Raw genomic sequence first — 21,126 nt, forward strand, 5'->3', positions numbered from 1 at the left:
TGAAAATGTATCTATAGTCTTGCTGTGCTATTAAAAGACAAGTTTTGATGCACTGAGGATCACTAGTTTGCATTATAATTAGAGTCACGAAATTGAAAATACTATTGCATCACTCAACAGAAACGAGAAGTAACAGTAATACGCAAGGGAATGCAGTGCTGGCATGAGTAATCAAGGAATCCAGTTTGACTTCGTGGCCAATAGTACTTACTCTATTTTGGCTGTTGTAGCACTAAAATAGTATAGCCGTTTGACATCCTTTATCAGCAATAGCAGCGGAAAACTTATAATCTGCTCAGTAGTGCCAGAATTAACAATACGTTGCTGTCCCTGGCTGTCTTCATGGTTTGAATCGACCTGCTGTGCAATGTAGAACTAACTCCAATGTTTAAAAAACAATCTTGGTGCAATTTCAAAAAAATACTAAATCTGTGTTTCATAAGAGTCCTGGATTAGACCTGACCAGGACTATGGTCTGGCATTTTGTCAGCAGATGACTCTGAGGAAACCAGATCTCCAGCCTTTTCTGCAATCCAAGCAAAAATGACTGCAGAGGGCAATGCTCAGAGATTTGGGGAATAGCAGGGCCACAACATCTTAATATAGGAGTTGAGTGGATTCCCTGAAAAACGGCCTCAACAACCATATCATCACTGAAACCAGGTTATAACTACAGCCAAAAGTGTTGGGAGAAGAAGGAAAACATTAAAACACAAAGAGCTATGGATACCTTCAAGCGGCTTTGGCCTAGACTGGGCATAACATGAAGGCGTGTCGTGAACACTTGGCAAAAAAAACCTAGTTACTGGAACATGTTTGTGCCATGGTTAGGAAAACATGGAGAATAGACTTTAGTTTCTTCAAAGTGGGTATCAGCAGTAAATACTTGATGAGTTACAGTTCACCTACTGCACTTTAACTTGAGCTCAATTAAAAATAAAAGCTGGTTTAGAATGGTTTGAGGCAAGTCTATTCAGTCATTAAAGGTACAATCGTCTTAAAAGTCATGCTAAACTTTTGTTAAAGATCCATGTTGTTATCTTGCTCACAATATGGAAGCATTCCATTGCTTGCTTCCCCGACAATGTCCCAATCTCCTACTTTAACCTAAAATTTTGGCATTTCCGGTGGTCTTCCATCAAGTATTAATCATGTCCAACCTTGCTGAGCTTGTTTGAGATCAGCCAAAATCAGTTAGATATTGCCAGATTACTTCATAATTGCTTTGCGTTACCTGGCTTGAAATGTAGTTATGGGCACCTCCTCCTGTATTCATCAGCATCACTAAAGTCCATGAAACCAGTTCTTCATATCGTAACCTTTATTTCTTTGTAGACAATGTTGACTTGTCTGCTCTGCTTGCATGATAAACCCAGTTCTCTTCTGCCATCACTGATTTTGCCTTCTCCCCCCCCAACCTTTTTTTTTTTTTGCAAGGCCAACTATGCACCCCATTGATCGGTTGACAGCTTTTACCCGCCCCTTCTCCAGCCTGTTGGCTACCCTAGAGAGCCTCTGCCAATCAATGTAGAAAATACGCTATACAATGGCTCCACAAAGTGGAGACAAGTGAATCCTTGTTCATGTAGCTCGGCAGTCATGAACTCACAATCATTCTGCAAGTGCAACAGCTGCGGCCTCTACTCCCTCCTTTGTTGCTCATTTATTGCATGTGCTTGGAGCAAGCCCTGGCTATTTGCAGGGCCTTTTATTCTGCATGCCTTAGTTGTCTTACAATTTGGATCAAAAGGACCAAGTGCAAACAAATGAACTTCCCTATGTACAATTATAGATTATTATTTTTCTGTGATTGCAGGTGCCATACTAGTCTATCAGGAACAAGATGAGGGTTAGGTTTTCTCCCCAATCAAAATGAAAAGAAATCTTCCCCTTCACTGCATTTTACTCTAAACCACTTCCGTGGATACCCGGTGGGAAAAAAGGAAGCAGATGGTCTACTTTTTCCAACCATAATCAAATTCTTCTTCCTCTGTACAGGCTTTACAAGATTGATCCCAAGTTTGGGAAATTTATTAAGAGCCAAATCATGGAAAACAACTATGTGGTCATTAAGAGTTGACAATGTCTTGACAGGACATGATTAAGGGCCAAAAAGATAAAAAATGAAACAGCAACTGCAGTATGCCCAGGAGTTCCCAAACCAAGGTTTTTCATTTTATTTTCTATCTATGAGTTTAAAAAGTGCAATATAAAGACCAGAAATCATGGTTTATTTATTTATTTATTAAATTTATCTGCCACCCATCTCATTGTTGAGCAACTTTAGGCAGACAATTTAATTTACAAAATTAAAATATAACAGAATACTAAAAATATTACAAATTAAAACATTAACAAAAATTAGATTTAAGAAAGGGACTAGTACATAAACAGGGAAGAGGTGGGATCTTCTGCTTACTAACCACTAATGGTCAACATCTCTGAAAATTGCAAAGAAATGTCTCTTTCCTAAGAAGGAAATAAGTTCTAGTAAAAAGGGGTTTTGTCAAATTGCTAGGGAGAAGTTTATAGGAAGTTCCACTTTAAGAGAAAGCTCTAATGATTTTTTTTTTTAAACGGGAAGTCGTGTGTGTGTGTGTGTGTGTATATCGCTCCCCAGAGATCTGAAAAGCAGGTTTGTTGTAGTTCTACTTGGAAGTTGGAAAGCTCTAGAGAAGCCTGTGCAGGGGTGTGGGGTGGGGGGCAGAGAGAGTGAATTGGAGGCTGAGTACTTCCAAAGTACTGGAAGCAGATGGCTTGTCGTTCCTTCTTGGGCAAAAGCCATTGCTTGGTTTGATCCTTCGCTGGAAGTGCGTCTCTCTTATGTAAGAAAAGCTCTTTGCAATATACAGTATTCAGCTTGCTCTGCTGATGGTGAGCCTGGGGGAAGCTGGGAATCGGGGAGAGCAATAGAAAATGAGGCTATGAAGCCACAGTTCTGCTAGATTTTGATGAATTTACCGTCGTGATTACTATGCTAGAAGAATGTATTACCTAGTGGAGCTAAACAATTCTTTCCTGGTAGAGAGGTCCTTTGGACAGGACATAAAACAGATTTATTTGTGGCTTGCAATGCCACTTTTCTTTTTTAGAAGTAGCTTCTGTAAACCTAAAATGCCAACCAACTTGAGTTTGAAAGGGATTTTTTTTCTTGTTTCTTGGCATGGCCTCAACTTTGATGCAGTCGGAAAACTTGGCAGAACGGAGTACTGCAACAGTTTCCAATTCCTTTGACTGTCCCACAAGAGAACTACACGCATACAGCCACACACACACACACACACACACACACACACACACACACACACACATTCACATTTTTCAGGATCCATCCTTATTTGCAACAGATTGATAGATGGTGGATCTGAGACATGATCTGTAGAGCGGATCTTTAAAGCCGTGATTTGCTTCTCATTCCTTGATAATCACCAAAGAATAGTATTTGACATTCAAAGTGCATTGTTTAGGTACTTGCCGTAAGATATGCAGATGTGGAATTGTGAATAATAACAAAACGTATGAATAGCTTCTGTACAAGGAAGATAAATTAATGGATTTCTAGCAAGAAGTGCACTTTCAATGTGGCTGGGAATAGCATGTCCAGTTTGCAACCCCCCTTCTGATTTAAAGAAGAATTTAATGTTTTGTAACTGCTATGTATGTTCCATTTTCCTTCTCTCATTTGTCGTATATCTGCATACAGGTGGTCCTCATTTAATGACTGTTCAGCAACCATTCAGATTTCTGACAGTGCTAAACAAGTGCTACTTACGATCGATTTTTGTAGTTCTGGCTGTTAAGGCAATCGCACGATTATGTGTTGTGATTTGGGCGCTTGGCTTACAATTACAATGTTGCACTGTCCTGTAGTCACGTGATTGCTGTTTGTGACCTTCACTGCTGGCTTCTCACAAGCCAAGTCCGTGGGGAAGTTGGCAGGAGTTCACAAATGGTGAGCATGTGATATTGTTCTCAATATCAATAATTTTAATTAGCAATTTTATGATGTTTATGTATCTATATTTTTCTTGACTGTACACCGCCTTGAGTCCTACGGGAGAAAGGCGGTATAGAAATGTAATAAATAAATAAATAAATGACAGCACAGGATTTGCTTAATGATGGTTACCAGAAGTGCTAGAACTGCCATTGCTAAGCGACTCAAGTTTGTGATGTTGTGTTTTACAACCACATTACTTAGCAACAAGATGCTAAGTCCCAATTGCTGTTGTTAACCAAGGACGACTTATACTGATTCCAACTCCAACTTGATATACTACATTGGTAGGATTTTTTTTTAAATACAGGGGAGATATGAGACATCCAGGTTAGACTATTAGTTCTATGAGTTGTAGAACTTTTTCACAAAATTGAGATCAAATTCAAAGCATTTGCAAAACTTTTTAAATGGATAAACAAAAATCTCATCCTTGTGTACTGCATTAGCAGCTTTCCAGTACATATAAGACATATTGTGGCATTCTTTTCTGTTCTGGATTTGTGCAGATGGAATGTACCTTAGTTTTAAAATGAGTGCTAATTAATATGCAAGAAGATTCCCTCCCCCTCCCCAAATCTTGTAGGTGCTTAAGGGGAGGCTGTGATGCCATTTACACGCACCAGAGGGGGACAGATGTCAAGTCTCAGACCAATTTTTTTTTTGCTGCCTTCAAAGACTGTGCCACTGTTTTTGGTGGAAAAACACCACAACACTTTCCCATTGATTTTATGAATAAAACACAAAGAATGAAAGCATTAAATATATTCAATGCATCCAAAAAGTTAAACTCTCCCCAAATATGCATACACACTCCTACAAAACTCCTTCATCTTAATTCTGCACGCTGATTGTGATATTACTGCTTTGACCTGCTGCAGCCAATGGTAATAGAAATATAGAATTTTAAAAATGGGATATCTTAATTATCCTTCTGTTGGAAGAAATGTCCACCTGGGTTCAGTTCCAAGTGGAGAAAAAAACATTGGATTCATGGAAGTTGCTTGGAAAGAATGTTTATTGGTGAACAGGATCACATGGCTTGAGATCCTAGGCAAAAAGGGAAGAGATGCTGAGAGTGCCTGGGTTTTATTCCCTCTGTTGGGCTTTGAATTTGAGCTTGTGTTCTAATTGGTTGTCAGACTCCCATAGGGCCATGCAGGGGTAACTATGTAGGTTGTCTTTTGAGTCCCAGGCTTGGTTGATTCTTGCTGAGTAATGATGTAATGAAAGGGCTTTGGGCAATTCCTACTATGGCTCTGCCTGAAGGAGGTAGATCTTTGTTAGGTAAAATAGACTGGCCCAGGCCTTAATGGTCCATTGACAAAGATGGGGGGGGGCTGAGTTTCTGCCTCCCTTTTATGGAAAATATTCTGCCCTTTTAATATTTGCTAAAATATCTCATTTTCCTAGGAGGGGTGGGTGCTAACTTCCTACATTTCCATAGTAACGGTTGGAAAATGAATGACAGCACAAGAAGAGAGCAGCTATTTGGCAAAGTTAGTTTCTGAGCAACTAAGACCTTTCAGTACCACCTCCTGGAGAAATGCAGGAGCTTAAGTAGAGATGTTCCTCAAACGTTAGCCAGACAATGAACTCTAGCCTATATCCTGTCATTGCCCAAACTCTTTAAACACCAATGCAAGGAAACTCCTGTCCCTGCATCATGCTACTCCTCATTTACACAATTGGGACTTTGAACTGTTTTTTAAGCAGAATGACTTTTATGTTTAGTTTCTCAAGAACATTATTGCCGTGTGTTTCCTAGGTTATTAAGGGCGCTGTGATCTGTGGGGAAGAGGAAGAAAATGGATGAAGTCAAATGGAGATATGTATTTAAGATGTGCTGATGGGTTTTGGTAGATTTATTGGATATGTTATTGGTAATTACATTTTTATCAGAATAGTTAAACCTTTTGAATGTGCGGTGCTGTTACCTATGAAGCATAAATGCAGAAAAGTGCAAACGGTTGCGGGTCTGCAACATTTCTTTGTACATCATATCTTTTCTGATCATCTAAAATGATATATATCTGACAGTCTTTCTTTGTCCATTTGCTTCTATACCTCTCTGTGGGATTTCCTCTCGTCATAGGTCAACATTTTATCTCTGTAAATGTAAGTACAAAACTACCAAATCTATAATGTGTGTATCAGTGGGTCCTTAAGGTCTTGTGTTTTGTTGCCTCCTAATATTTCCGCACTCTGCCCTTCTTATGCAGAATTGGGGAGACTCGATCAGTTTGAATGCCATTGTCCTAAAAGCTGATGGATTTTTTAAAAAAAGTAGGTCAGGTTAATACAGATTTACTTGTTACTATGGATATTGCTTAATTATGCACCAATAATCCCCCGTGAGAATATCAGAATTGCTGCTCATTTTTCTGTTTTTAAATATTCCCAGTAAGTATAAATTGGGAATATATTAGAAGCATAGAAGAATCTAGGTTATGATCCAAGCTAGAAAAGCAAAAGTCTCCCAGGTGGTAGCAAATAGTGTTGCTTGAGCTATTTTAAACCTCCCCATTCTTTTTATTTTTGTTCTGTCAAAAAGGGTGATGGAAATCATAGTACTGGACCAGTCTGAAAAGATGATTCAGGTCAATCGGCCTATAATCTGGAGTCATCTGTCCAACAGCCTTCTGCATCCTCTCTCAACTGTCTATTTCCTGTTTGTATTCTTTTGCTTATTCTCACATCTTTTTGCCACTTTGGTTTCTTTTGCTGTCCTTCATTTTTCTTTTCATTTGCAGTTCTGCTAGGATTCCTCTCCAGGATCTTATTTGTCATTGCTCTGATTTCATTAAAGCCCACATTTTTGAAGTCTAAAGATAGGTGTTTGACTAACCACAGTGTCAGAATAAAATCCAAAACTTCAGGGTTACAAAGTCACTTTTACTCAGTGTGCCTGCTACTTCTTCACTTATGTCTTCCCTGTTGATTGTTCCATCCTCTGAAAAATAAATTTGTCGTCAAGACAAGCCTGGAATTTCCTGGTAGGATCATGCTTATCTGAGTTTGTGTCCCAATCAATGTGGGGTTAAAGTCTGCCATAACACTGTTTATGTGAGATAGCTTGCTATGTACATTTACTGACCAAAATTCTTGTCCTAGGACTTGACCTACTTAATTTATAGGTTCTTTCCATTTAAAGTGCAAATGCTGGTGAACTGAATTTTTCCTCAGTATCCCCTTTTTTTTGAGACTGCTGCATTCTTCTTTTCCAAAAGAATGGATGCAACATTCAGTAATCTCAAGCAAAAGAGATTGGAAGTCTAGGACTTTTTCTCCCACCCCTCTGAACAGATCCTGCTGCATCCCACTGTGGCTTGATCCTTTATAGCTATTTGGGGAAGCATTTCATAACCAAAAGTGGTTAGGGAGCCATATGGGAAGGTTGCTTAATATCCTAAAGTAACATCTGAAGGAGATACAACCTTCAAGATAACTTGGTTGAATACACATTGTTAAAACAGGACAAAATATGTATGGCAATTTGTGAAAGCTTTGGTCTCTTATATCAGCCTGTATAACTTTTCTCATCTATTGATTTTGGTGGTTGTGGTGAGAAGAGGAGGAGGAGTCTTTACTCCACTGTATAGTTGCCATTTTAATGTTTTATACATAACTCTGACAAGATGTCACTCCAGAACAAGTGACAATGTGGAAAGACAACGATGATCTCTCGTATCTGTAGAATTAAGATAGCCAAACCAGTCCTTTACTTTTTTTAGGCTACGGTTCTCACAGTCTTTACCATTTGTGATAGTAGCTATGACTGATGGAATTTGTTCTCCAAAACAGATTGCCAGACTCCTCTCTGGAGGAGAGAATCCATATATTTTAGAGAGCGGGAAATGAATTCATGTCTGCCATCTGGAATGTTTTAGATTGCCCATGCTGCTAATGAATTTCCTAAAGAGTCTGCAAATGACTGCCACTTGAGATGGAGAATCTGGATGAATAGAGTTATAAGATATTTTTGTTCATTTCTTGTTTGGCCCAGTATGGTAGCTACCCTTTTCTTCAGAGTAATGATCAAGGTGAAGACACCCTCAAATTCTGACAAGTTCCTGGTGATTATAGGTAGTACTCACTTACCAACTGCAATTCGAACTGGAAACTATAACATCATGTAATTATAAAGTGTTATAAAGAAAAACATCATGTGACCATGCCCAACTTAGAGGGGAAGGTCTGACTACAGTTGTTGGTGAATTGTTTTGCCAAGTGTCAGGGCAGTAATCAGGTGCCCAGGATATTGGTTCTTTTGGATCCAGAGCAGTGGTGAAATCCATTTTTTTTACTACCGGTTCTGTGGGCGTGGCTTGGTGGGCGTGGTGTGGCTTGGTGGGCATGGCAGGGAAAGGATACTGCAAAATCTCCATTCCCTCCCCACTCCTGGGGGAAGGATATTGCAAAATCTCCATTCCCACCCCATTCTGGGGCCAGCCAGAGTTGGTATTTGCTGGTTCTCTGAACTACTCAAAATTTCCGCTACCGGTTCTCCAGAACCTGCTGGATTTCACCCCTGATCCAGAGACAATAAGCACACTAGTAAATAAAGGCATTTTAAGCTTTATTGTTAACATAAAAAGCATACATACCAAGCAAGACGATACCCTAATCTCTTACAAGCTGTCAGGAGTTTCTTAAAAATGACATCAAAGATACTTGAAAGGTTGCCGGTTTCCACAGTACTCAATGCTAGGTTTTGTGCAGAAGCTCCCACCTTAAAGGCCAATACTAGGCTTTTTATTAAAACCTGGCACTAAGATTTCATGGTCCTGCTTCTGTGGTCATGAGACAAGACTTGGCATTAACTGGGTGGTACATGATTCTGGGATGAAAGCGAAAGACTTTCCCAGGTTTGAAGCAATGGGAAGTTCCCTCCTCTTCTTCTTTATGCAGCAAAGAAAAGTTAAAAAAAAACAACCCATCAAGCAGGTTAGTTCTAAACTCATTGACTCATTGACTCTAGACTTTTCTTACTGTGAAGGAGAAATCAGAATATAATCACTAAACTCCTCAAAGTACAATGGTGTTTCACATTGCCACTACATGAATCACTGGTGGTGATTAAGTATGACATCACATGACTGCAACTTGTGACTTCCTCTGCCTTCTCCATTGATTTTGCTTATTGAATACCAACTGTAAAGGTAGCAAATGGTGATTATGAAACTGCGGGACACTGTGACCGTCATAAGTTTGCATCAGTTGTCAAACACCCCAATTGCGATTACATGATCATGGGGATGCTGCAGCTTCAGGGACCAGTCGTAAATCTCCTTTTCCAGCACCATCAAAACTTCAAACGGTTGCATGCATCCATGATGTTTCCTTGGGAGCAGCATGGAAGTAGTTTGCCTCTTCTTGTCATGAGGTTTTTCAACTTCCAGTCTTGCCTGCAATTCTGGGGAAATTTTGGTAGTCTCCCATCTGTGCAGTGACCTCAGTTTCAATCTTATATCATTTAGGGGCCATACTGACTTTCAGGATACTTCATAGCTACCAATACTGTAGTGTAGTCTGTTGTGGGTGAGGAATACTGTTGTGGGTGAGGAATTATTTTGTTAGGCAATATTTGCCATATTATTTTTTTTTCCTATTTCTGCAGGTCTGTTCCTTGAAGTATTTAAATACATTCTTTGTTATTCTTGATGGATATGATTTATTCCTTTGTTCTCCATCTCCCTCATCTGGGCTTCTAACCAATAGGAATAACATAAAGCTTAAATATCAAACTAGATAAAGCAGTTATATATGCCTGACCTGCATCTATTCTGGACTCTGAATTCCAGAACACATGCACTCTGATAATTCTAGAAACAGCAGTCCCAACAGACACAGATTTGCTAAACGCATTCAGATATGATGTCACACATCACAATAAATAATAAATTATTTGATTCTGACTTAGTGTGTTGTATGAACCCATCCCCTTGTGGCTTATTCAACAACTACAGTGAAGTCATCGGCAGCTTAGTACAATCTGTAAACTCAAGTTACATCTTATAAAGGATGGTTTCTGTTTATCAGAGAGTATTTGGTATAATCAAATTCATTTAATTTTACATGACCTGCCGACTTTTTTTTTTTGCTTTAATTTATATGCCACCCTTCTCCAGAAACTCAGGGCGGCTTACAATGCGTTAAGCAATAGCCTTCATACTTTTGTATATTTATACAAAGTCAGCTTATTGCCCCCACAATCTGGGTCCTCATTTTATCTACCTTTGAAAGGATGGAAGGCTGAGTCAACCTTGAGCCTGGTGAGATTTGAACTTGCAGTAATTGCAAGCAGCAGATGTTAATAAGTGCATTAGTCCACTGTGCTACCAAGGCTCTTTGGTAGCCTTGGTAGGGTACCTTGGGAGGAAAGTAGAAGTTGACAGAATTTTGCTAAGAAATCTGGAGAGCCCCAATAGGAAGTTTGTTTTTAAAGAACTTTAAATTGTTGGCTGCTCATCGGACATGTACATAGTAACAAGATAGATAGCAAGCATGATCACAAAATTCTCCTAAAGTTGACCTCACATTCAACTTTTTTTTTAAAAAAATTGTTCCTCGTTGTAGGAATTTGGGATTAGATTACCTCTCTAATCACAACAAAAAAAAACCCTAATATGTCTGTTTGGAGTAGACTAATGTGCAAATTATTATGCTAAATTTTTAATGGGGAGGGCTAGAACTAGGTCAGTCAAAGGTTGCTAGAATAAGAGCGCTATTGCCTAGGTAATGGGCCTTGTTGCTATGGTGCCCCTAAAGGCTGCATCAGCCTTCAACAGTTTGACAGCTGGCTGAGATTGAAGGTTTTAATGAGGACAGACAGTTAGTTAGTTTCAATAATCAATTTCTTGGAAAATATTCTTCAACTTTATACTTCCGGAATATAAATTAATAATGGAGATGTCCTCTCTGCCGTTTCGGTACCCGAAGCAGCATTATTTAAGCAATGTAGTTTCAGACTGTTTATTAGTTTCTTCTGGTTATGAAGCCATGGAAGTCATAAGATAGTGTTTTACTGGTCCTTTTAGTTCCTTTTCCAGAATAATGGCTGTTTGTACAGGAAGAGTTCTACCTTTTCATTACTTTTGGAGATAATGTAGATGTATTTTGTTACATTAGCAGCTCAGGTAATGTAATTAGTTCCACGTTGGTGTTTTTAATGGCAGGTTTTATTTTGTCTCATTTACTATTCTGGGCCTTCATATTAATTGTTAATGCATTATAGCACCCACCAAGCCGTGTTTTTTCACATTTTAGTACATTGGACCTCATCTGTAAACTTGGATGGCCTACTGCCTCCTCTGAAGAGCAACTGTAGCTATTAAAGAGGATTGTTGACCAATTAAACAAATTCATTTCACTGCCTTATTTTAATTGGCTAAATCAATGCTGTAATATCCCAATACCAGTAATTCTTTTGAGGCTATTTAATTAAGTTAGCAGTACTTTCCATTTTCTAATTAAATCAAACAAAACGTAGATTGTTTAAACCTATGGCCTGGGCAAATTTGAGAGATGTGCCGAAATCAGTTTCAGCGATGAAATTGCCACTGGATGCTTTTTTCATTAGGAGCTGTTTGGATCTAAAGCTCATTTAACATTCATCGCAACTAAAATAATTTGTTTTAATGAACTTCTTAGTTCCAGTTTTCATATGTCAGGGATTTTTGTAGGTATTTATCATTGGCCAGGTTCTTACAACATCCCTAACTGCATTTAAAGGGGATTCATGTAATGTGAGAATGACAAGAAAAGATTGATTGATCCAGTCAAATAAGCCTCATGAGCTTGCCTGCTGTTTGCACGGCCCAGTTCTGAATGGCCGTGGCCCGTGGCCTGGGTGTTGGGGACCTCTGCTCTATTAAATTGATTTTTCATGGCTTGTTAGTAAGAATCACTTGGGAGACCAAAGATAGTAAGCTTACATTTATGACATAGCCTAGAGTGTCTAATACTCCTGTCATCTTTAAGATAGGCTGGTATGTTTGCACTAAAGTTTCTTCTCATAGATTTCTACAGGCAATTGGAGGACCTGAAACTATACTGGGCAGGAAAGTTCTCCTGCTTTTTAAATTTCCTATAATGAAAAAAATGTCTCAAGAAATTCTACCAGAGAAGAAACTTTCACAGGGGAAGTGATATTCTTGCATTTGGTATATGTCTACATATAATTCTCTAGTCCAGGGGTCTCCAAACATGGCGACTTTAAGACTTGCGGTCTGTGCTGGCTGGGGAATTCTGGGAGTTGAAGTCCATAAGTCTTAAAGTCACCAAGTTTGGATTCCCCTGGTCTAGTTTTTCACCATACAATCTTCTCTTTGGTGATCTGCAGCTTTCCTGGTAAAACCCACTAGAAGGGACCTGGTATAGCTGTTGGGCTTTTCAGTAGTAGGGTTACTGTCACTCTTGAGCAGACTCCTGCTTTTGAGGAACTGCTGAAGATTTTCTCTTTTTCCTGGGAAATTGATAGAACTCACTCACCCAATTTCCACTCTAAATCTGGTTGTGAATTTAGAAAGGCCATTTGAGTTCAGTGTTAATCACTTCTCTTTGCAAACATCTAGATCTAATGAATCAAGGAAGATTAGGAAATCTGGTGGTTACAGGGATGAAAGTCCTCCCTGGTCTTTATTTATTGCCATCGTGTCTGCAATGCACAAAGAGGAGTCCTACATTGTGTTGTCCTTCCACACTTCCTAAAGTGCCAAATTCCTTTTAAAAATCAGGAGTATTTTTTTAAAACGTGAACTAGGCAATGCTGGCACAATTCTAAACATCAGAAAATAATGATTCTTGGATGCATTACTGTACTGCCTGAAAGCTGAATATTATTCATATTATTATAATGATAATAAGAAGTAATCCTTGATTTACAACCATTCGTTTAGTGACTGTTCAAAGATACAACAGGACTGAAAAAAGTGACTTATGATTGTTTTTCACACTTATAACCATTGCCGCATCCCCATGGTCATGTGATCAAAATTTAGACACTTATACGTCTAAATGGCTTATGGCTTATACCGTATTTATGATGATTGCAGTGTCTGGAGTCATGCAATCATCTTTTGTGACCTTCTGACAAGCAAAGTCAATGGAGGAAGACAGATTTTCTTAACCAACTGCATGATTTAAAAAAATGCAGTGATTCACTTAACAAATGTGGTAAGAAAGGTTGTAAAATCTCACTTAACAACTGTCCCACTTAGCAACAGAAACTTTGGGCTCAATTATGGTAGTAAATCAAGGATTACCTGTACCGTATGTTATTTCTGCTCTCTTTTTCATATTAAAAAGTGTGACCGTAAGCAAACAAATACTTTTTGGAAGGACTTGTCAAGTTAGAAATGTGATTTCCTTTTTGTCCCAAAAGGAAAATATGGCATAAAGCAACGTTGCATACTGTACTTATTCTATGCTGAGGGAGGGAATACCTTTAAAAGCTTTAATGAGAGATACCAGGCAGAAGGATTGAATGAAACCTGCATTAAGAAAGCTTTCAAAAGTAAAATGGATCTAGCTTGATCTGAGCATCTGTATGTGGTATGTGCCTGCTCACAGAAAAAACACACACACACACACACACACACACACACTGAATGCTTAGACTATTCTGTCAGCAAGCTGCTCACATACAAAGCAGACTGTTCAACAAGTCCCCGAAATGGAAATGCTAGCTTTTGTGCAATTACTTATGTATGTTCCTTGAAGCACAACTGCTGTTTATTTTGCAATCTGTGCCAAAATTTGCCAGCCGGCAGCTACGAAAGGAGAAAAAGGAAAGCCTTCAAGCAGCTGTGAGCCCTGTTTTCCTTTCCTGTCTGCCTTTTCTCAGCATTGTAAAAACCTTCTCTCGGTCTTCTGAAAGAGAGCCAGGAGGTTTCTCCTGTGATAGAGATGTAGGAGTGGGAGGATAAAGCCTATCATTAACTTAGTTAGTTTTTGAAAACAGATGTGCTTTAATTTTTCATGGTCCAGCTTTCTATACTCAATACTGACTCTGTGCTTATGTGTTCTATCCCTTCCCCAGATGTTCTATCCCAGGTGACTTGGGTTATCCTGCAGGATGCTTTAGCTCTTTCAGTCTTATTTATCCTACCGAAAGCAACCATGAGGTCCTTGGTTCTTTCTGAGGTTGGTTGGTCTCTTGCAGATGTTTCATTACCCAAACTACTAGCACTGATGATGTTACCTAGTTTGGCTAATGAAACGTCTGAGAGAAAACAACTAAGTTCAGAGAGCACCAACAACTGCCCATTTCAACCCTGAATTACAAATATTCTCCTTTATTGGGAAGCAACCATTCACTTCACAGCCTAAACACATTCTAAACTCATCTAACTCTTAGCCGAGCCTTGGTGCAACCTGGTTCAGAGAGAAAGATCCCAGGATTACCTGCAAGGGCCAAACATTTAGGATGCTCTCCTTCAGAACGTATAATCTACCAGCATTACCAGGACTCCTAGAGCTGCTGTATCACAGTCCTTTTTTACTATATCATTCCTTACATTCCTTAGTCTGCCTATTGGTTCATCAGTCTCTTGTTTGTCTGCAACCAGCATCTGCTTTGAATCAAAAGGATCTTCATTTGCATTCCATGAACCATGGATCAGGGTGGATAAAAATTGATGATTTTTTTTTTTAAAAAAATAAAAACAAATACGATTTTTAAAATTTATTTTTTTTATAAAATTTGTAATTTTATTATAACACATATATGACATTCACATAACATACAACATATAAATATCTTTAAAATATCCTTAAAATATCTTTAAAATATATTTTTAAATTTAAATCAGATTTTTTTAATTTAAATCAGATTTTTATTTTTATCAAATTTATTTTAATAAAATGCTTTTGGAACTATCTAAAGATAGTTTTCTATTTAAGATACATTAATAATTTAGTTTATTCAGCATGAAATGGAGGTTAGTTATGTAGCATGAGGCTGTATATTCTGCAATATTGGGACTGTTGGTGAGTCAACAGTGGGTCAGAGGAGGAGCTATTGCGGGACAGAGATGACAGTTGGTCTTTAAAAATTATTATTTAAATTGAGTTGATTTAAATCGAGCCTTTTTACTAGTGATTTAAATCATGATTTAAATTGTGATTTAAATCAACTTGATTTAAATCAAATCCATCTTGCCATGGATCAACCCTTTTAGGCCTTGCTTCCTGATTTTTGCAGTACCAATCTGGTAGACTTAATTTTTATTTATTTATAGTCTCCTTGGAAGTTGCCTGGACAAATCCCCAGTTGTCTTGGTAAAATTTTCAGAAATAGTTTTTCACTGCTTTCTTCTTAGGGCCGTGGGAGTGGTCCAAGGTCACTCATCTGATTTTATGCCTAATACAGGACTAGAATTCATGGTCTCCTGATTTCTAGACTTTACACCAAACTAGTTCTCTAACTTTAACCTTGCCTATAATTCTGTGAAGGTAATTTTGCCAAAACAATGGTGATTGTTTCAAGGTCATCCTAAGAAACTTAAAGATAAATTACATCCATGTTTCCTGGTATAAACTATTCCTTAAAAACACAAATTGTGTTACAATAGCTACCTAAAGCCCCAATATACACGTGCTTGTTGATATTCACAGGTAACAATTTAATAATCTGCACATTGGTCTACTTTTCCTATATGATCATACTTCTTTATCCTTTTCTTCAAGTTGTGTGTCTGGATTGGACCTCTGGCATTTTTTTTTTATATATATAGTGTGAGTTAAGCATACCTGATTTTCTAATCTAGAGAACCTGGTTTTTCCAGCATTACTCTTCGTATTCTCAATTTCATTTTCTTTTCCCCAAATGCCAGCATCTGCATGCTGTCTCTCTCCTAGGCAGGGAAGAATTGAAAGTAGCCACGAGCATAGAAGCCCACCCCTCCTCGACATGTCTTAGAGGACCATACATAAATATCCGGCCTGTGTGGTGACATAGACGTGCTACGACTCCTTATGAACGTTGCACCATGAATATTAAATTGCATTCCTGCACATTGGGCGTCTGTTGTCCTGATCCTGCATGTGATTGAAACCAAGTGATGGGGGAAAAAAAATCAGATGTCTGATTCCTAGTACGAAGACAAAGTTCTCACCTGCAGTGTCTTCTCCAGCATCCTCTAGGCTGGTTGTTAATGTCTTCTTTGCAGAGGTGACTATTTGGGAGAAAAAATTGGAAAGAAAAAAAAATCCAGTTTGACTCCTGCTTGGCTAGAGCAAATTTCAATAGAACGACTTGGAGGTTTATCATGCCTTCTAATCACCCCCAAGCCCCCAATGTTAACACCATAACCATTCTCCAAGCAGGATTTGTTAACTTCAAGAGAAGATAACTGATTAATGGCAGAGATCTTGTCCGACATAATCACTGTTAGAACCGAAGAAAAAGAAATTTCTTGTAGGAAGCCGAAGCAATTAGAACCTGTCCCTTAATTCCCTTTTTTATGTAGTTGAATACATTGAGACCGGCAATTTAATATGACAACAAAGGTGATGTCAAGTTTGTCTTCATTACAGTAAATGTTCTTCATTTTATAGCCTCATTGTTAGAAGGGAGACATTTTCCTGTAGCTCCAAATTCCTTCTTTTCTGAAAAGGGGAAAAAAAAATCAGCCTCCACCACCAGCTTCACCTTAATTATACAGCGTGTCTCGTTAACAGCTTGTCACTTTTCCTCTGCCTCATTGTTCATGTATTGAATAGTCATTTATTAGTATCATTAGCTTTCGTTTCCTGAAGGGCAAGTAAACAAAAGCCTCTCTTCCAAGCACTGATCAAAACCTCTGTTAGAATTCATTCCTGGGTAGGAAAATTAGCATTGTGTATCTCTTCCATTTTTATTGGTAGGTGGTGGGCATTTCTGTTTTGGAACTGGTATCCAGAAGCTGCATAAGACCCATCAAACAGTCTATCTATTTGTCACTCAAATCTCCCTCCCTGCACAGAGCCCAACATGAACTTTTAGGAATATTTTCGGTAGTTGCAATATGGGATTAGGTACTTCTTTGGTATTTTGACTCAAAAATAGAAGCACAGGGAACCCTGAGATCCAGATGTGATCGTGCCATCTGATAAATTTGACTCTCAAAAATATCTCTTCCTACAACCTTATCCAAGAAATATTAGCTGAACTTTGATAAAATTCTGATCATTTCCATTAGCATTTTATCTGTACTTGTTCTTATTAATGTAGTTGAACATACAATAATTGTACTCATTATTTTTACATTTTGTTTCAGGATGCTCTGAATAATAGCAATAATAAACATCTTAAGGGAGTAATTTAAAAAGCCACCGACATCGGCTTGCGGACTTTGCCATCAACTCACAGAGGATTCTTGGTTAAAGTGCTTAGTGGCTTTTTCTGGCACTAAAATATAAAAGAACACTTTTTAAAAATTGCTGAGATTCTGCAAGGTTGCTAGATCTCATGAGGCTGTATTGGTTGTAATCCTGAGGTGTTTTGCAGGTGTCTTACAGGTGTCCTTTATGAGATTGCCAAGCTTTCATGTGATCTCAAGTTTGAAAGCCCCATACTTTCATAAAAAGGTCTGCTGAAATCTACAACTTTTTAAAACATCTATGTTAAATTTTATATGGAGTTTGTTTGTTTTTTGCAGATGTTGATGTCTCTGGGCACTGCACTGCCAAACTTTGACCTAAGAAATTCTTGCAAATGAATCATTTCAACACGTATGCTGTATACTGGTATTGCTGAGATGCAGAAAGAAGATCAGTATGAAACAAATCACAACATAACGGTTAGAAGTAAAGTAGGGAGCAGGGAGATGGATGTTAGGTAAAAAAATGGCCTAATAATTAAAGCACCAGGCTGGAACTCAGGAAACTCTGGGTTGCCAAAACTTTAGAAAAGAGCAAATGAAGAATGCAAGTGGCTCAGTGGTTAGAATGCAGTATTGCAGGTTAACTCCGCTCAAGGTCTGGAGTTTGATGTTGACAGGGCTCAAGGTTGAGTCAACCTTCCATCATTCCAAGGTCGGTAAAATGCGGACCCAGATTGTTGGGGGCAATAGGCTGACACTGTAAACCTCTTAGAGAGGGCTGTAAAGCCATATGAAGTGGTATATAAGTCTAAGTGCTGTTCCTATTGCTACCCTATCATCCACAACTGTTGGATTGGATCTGTAGCAGAATGAAAGACATGCATACTGCTACAGGTAGTCCTCGACTTACAACCACAACTGAGCCCAAAATTTCTGTTGGTAAGAGAGACAGTTGTTAAGTGAGTTTTGCCCCCATTTTACGATCTTTCTTGCCACAGTTGCTAAGTGAATCACTGTAGATGTTAAGTTAGTAACAGGGTTGTTAAGTGAATCTGGTTTCCCCATTGTCTTTGCTTGTCAGAAGGTCACAAAAGTGGATTACGTGATCCCAGGAAATTGCAACCGTCATAAATGTGAGTCAGTGGTCAAGCATCCGAATTTTGATTACATGACCATGGGGATGCTGCAACAGTCGTAAGTGTGAAAAATTATTGTAAGTCACTTTTTCAGGACCAATGTAACTTCGAACGGTCACTAAATGAACTGTTGTAAGTCGAGGACTACCTGTATTTGCGGAATGGCATTACAATTGACTTTATGATCACATTTTATTGTTGTCTACAATAGTGTTGGGTAATGGTTGATTACCTAAGTTGGCATAGAATTGCTTTCCAGACATTTTCCCAAGTTGCTCCCCCATTGTTACCTTAGCTATCTTGGCTTATTTTTCAATTACATAGGTAATCCTCAACCTACCAACAGTTAGCAACCATTTCAAGTTATGATGGACTTGGCCAGAGCTACTTAATACTCAATGTTCAAATTCTGACAGTCAGTCTTACCCACCCAGACAAGTGATCGCATTTAGGATGCTTGGCAACTGGCTCACATTCATGGCTTGTTAGCATTGTCCAGTGTTCACGTGATTTTTGCCACATAAATTTGCCAGAAACTGGTATTTACTTCTGATTTCCAGCAGTAACAAATGCCTACTGGATATAATGGTTTTGTTTAATGACCATCATGTTTGCTTAACATCACTGCAAAAAAGATTGGATATGATCATGTTGTGAGCCGTTTAATGACTGCCACAACCATAAATCCTGGCTCAATTATGGTCATAAATTGAGGACTACCTGTAATACCTACTACAGGTAATCCTCAAAATTACTACAGTTCACTTAGTGACCATTCGAAGTGACAACGGCACTGAAAAAAGTGAATTATGACCATTTTTCAGACTTATAACTGTTTGCAGCATCCCCATGGTCACGTGATTTACATTCGGATGCTTGACAACCGACTCGCATTTATGACGGTTGCAGTGTTTTGGGGTCAAGTGTTCACCTCTTGCAACCTTCTGAGAAGCAAAATCAATGGGGAAACCAAATTGACTTAACAACCGGGTTACTAATTTTACAACTGCAGTGATTCACTTAATAAATGTGGCAAGAAAAGTCGTAAAATGGGGCAAAACTCACTTAACAAATTTCTCACTCAGCAACATAAATTTTGGGCTCAATTGTGGTCGTACGTTGAGGACTACCTGTAGTTTGGAGAATCCTGTTTTTCCAGCAGTAAATTGAATTCATCAAGAAACCAGGAGACATTTGGACTCGGGAGAGCCTGATCAGAAAATAAACACGGACTCTCTTTCTTTTAATGTGCTGCTAACATTTTTGCCTCTGGCGTTCGGAGTCCCTTTTCAAAAAGCACAGCCTGAGGATAGCAAGTTGAGGAAACCGTCTGATTCTGAATAATTTGGAAGCAGAACCAAGGAGTTGAGATTTCAGCATTGGTCCTGATCTCTTCCTGTATTTTAAAAGGCTCTCGGTGTTTTCCATTGTAGAAACAACAATGCCTTTGATGATCGCAATTTGTGATGGCAGGGACGCTTAGCTACTCCTTTCCTTTGAACTGAGCACAGCAGAAATTTGCTCTGATTCACTGCTCTTATGGGAATCTGTGTGGCAAAACCCCAGGCAGCAGCTTTATGGTGCTTTGCTCCTGATGGCTGTGGGACCTTTGTGGGTCGTTAAAGAGAGCAGGAGGACGGGTGTCCTTGTCAAAGAAGACAGAAAATCCTTCACTCTCTCTTGATGCTCTTCTGAAGGCTCCTCCTGGTAGTCCGAGGGTAGAACACTTGTGACTATTTCAGTCGACCAGAATAGTGTGGTTTTTAAGATTAAGCATCTCATGGATGTGATATCATGGAGTAAAAGGTGAAAATAGGTAAGCTGTTATTTTTCTGCGGGTTAATACCTGGCCTAGGAGGAGGTGAAGTTTTTATATTGTATGTAGCTCATTGCCATCTTGAGAGGCAGACATTTCCACGGTGTTTGAACCCAAAATAATTTAAATGACAACTCATATCCTCTGTGGTTAAGTGACTTCATTTTCACAGGGCTGTTTACTAAGAGATTAGTGGCCAAATTTTAAACCATTCTGGCTGCAGTCCTTTTATAGGACTAAATCCTGTTGATTTTATGGAACCTTATTTCTGACAAGAAATACGTAGAGTTTGTCTTAATTTCCTGGAAGAAATTGTCCTTTAAAAAAATATTTTTTTATTAGTTGTTCAAAGGGTATGGTGATTTATACAGAAGTAGAAAAGAAGTTAAGATTTTAGAGGAGCAATTTGATTGATTCTGAACAGTAAATGACTCATTCCTACTTCTTTGCTCAAGTAGTTTTTTAAAGGTGTTTTGCATATAGTTTTAATAAATATGTTTAATGTATGACCTCAGATGCCTTAAACTCATTGCATTTTTTTTATCACATGGACCTCTTAAGGCAGTTGAGTAGCAACCTAGAAATAAGCATGATTTGTGCTAACCTTCTATTATGCTATTTATTAAATTTTTATGCTGCCATTATGAACATTGATAGGTAGATATCCAGATTATTCAAATATTTAAAATTAGATTTGGAGATGATGAATCCTCTAACCCTAGGCTTTGAATTGACTAAAGATTTTATTGTTAGTATACCTCAACTCCCAATAATCTGTAATAGTTCTTTTGAAAATCATTAGCCATCTTTAAAGGGTCGCCTTCAGGCAATGTCTAGAAAATAAATATTAAGGAGCATTTATTTTCACGA

At 38.4% G+C, this 21,126-nt stretch overlaps 1 protein-coding gene across 1 annotated transcript in view; it reads left to right on the forward strand.

Moving 5' to 3' along the window:
- Window positions 1-2,624: 2,624 nt before the first annotated feature.
- The window catches only part of ACOT11 (acyl-CoA thioesterase 11), a 72,172-nt gene continuing 53,670 nt past the window's right edge, over window positions 2,625-21,126 (forward strand). Inside the window, exon 1 of the mRNA XM_087889746.1 lies at window positions 2,625-2,825. The gene's annotated coding sequence lies outside the window, so the exon portion shown is untranslated. The remainder of the gene's footprint in view (window positions 2,826-21,126) is intronic.

This window comes from Pantherophis guttatus, chromosome 3 (assembly GCF_059756535.1).
Source record: "Pantherophis guttatus breed Tessera chromosome 3, ASM5975653v1, whole genome shotgun sequence".
In the NCBI taxonomy this organism is placed as follows: Eukaryota; Metazoa; Chordata; class Lepidosauria; order Squamata; family Colubridae; genus Pantherophis; species Pantherophis guttatus.